This window comes from Condylura cristata, unplaced genomic scaffold (genome assembly GCF_000260355.1).
Source record: "Condylura cristata isolate star-nosed mole 26May11 unplaced genomic scaffold, ConCri1.0 scaffold00002, whole genome shotgun sequence".
NCBI lineage: Eukaryota > Metazoa > Chordata > Mammalia > Eulipotyphla > Talpidae > Condylura > Condylura cristata.
This window is the reverse complement of record NW_004567103.1, coordinates 295,993-297,040: the sequence shown is the minus strand read 5'-3', so window position 1 is coordinate 297,040 and position 1,048 is coordinate 295,993. Positions and strand designations below refer to the sequence as shown.

Here is a 1,048-nt window from a genome sequence, read left to right as displayed (position 1 = left end):
CCGCAGGACTCCGGAGCCCACGCGCCCGCAGCACCCTGCGCCTTGGCCCCGCAGAGACCCGCCCCGCGCCCAGCGGCTCCGCCCCAGGCTTGGACACACGGCCTGTCCTCTTGTCCTCTAGGCGCGGGAACTCGGGCCGTGCGGGCCCCCCTTCGAGGGCCCCGCTGGCCCCTTTCCTGCTGCCCAGCGCTGGCCTGAGGCCCGGCCTCCCCACGTGAGTGTCAGGAGACCAGCGCCCATGCAGCAGGCCCAGGCAGCAGCAGGATGTGGCCGGGGGAGCCGGGGTGCGGCCGCTCCCACGCCCCAGTCTGGGGGCGGCCGTGTCCCAGCGCAGACGCCTGAGCTGTGGGGCCCCGAGAGCTGGGACTGGCGTCCTGGTGCTTCGGCAGTGTTCAGGGACAGTCCACCGAAGGTCCGCAGCGGCCCCATGGACACCCTGCCCAAGAAGGTGACCGGGCAGAGTGTGGCCCCTGCGGCCGGGGAGCTGGACGGCGTGCAGGGGGCGCGTGGCTCACTCCCGCTGCCCACGCCCACGGCGCTCACACCCACGGTGCCCACAGCCACGGTGCCCACACCCACGGCGCTCACACCCCTGCGCTCACACCCGCGGTGCCCACACGCGGTGCCCATCCCGCTGTGCTCACACTCAGTGTTCACCTGCTGGCTGGCACGCTCGCAGCTGTGCGCTCACGCCCCGGGCCGCCCCCTCTGCGGCCAGCTGTCGTCTCTAAATAGCCAGGACGGCGTGGCACAGGGTATTTTTAGCACGGTGGCTCCAGCCTGGGGGACGCGTTTCAGGCAGGCCAGGGCCCAGAGCAGCCCCCGGGCCCAGGCGGGTGGGCGGGCTCCTTGCCGCCACCGCAGCCAGAGGTGCCGCAGCCCAGCCCTGCCCAGGGCAGAGGGCAGCAGGAGGCCCAGTGTCTGTGCGACCCCCGCGGCCGGGCCCGAGGCGGAGCCGCCCTGCTGACCACACGGGATGGTCTCGCCCCGCGGCAGAGCGGCTTCGGTCAGGTGGCAACACCGCGCGGCCGCCTCCCACGCCGTCCGG

The 1,048-nt window shown here is 74.1% G+C and overlaps 1 protein-coding gene across 1 annotated transcript in view; it reads left to right on the top strand.

The window, feature by feature from the left end:
* Positions 1 to 1,048, top strand: part of UBE2F (ubiquitin-conjugating enzyme E2F (putative)) — a 37,594-nt gene that overhangs the window by 8,988 nt on the left and 27,558 nt on the right. The gene's annotated exons all lie outside the window — the stretch shown is intronic.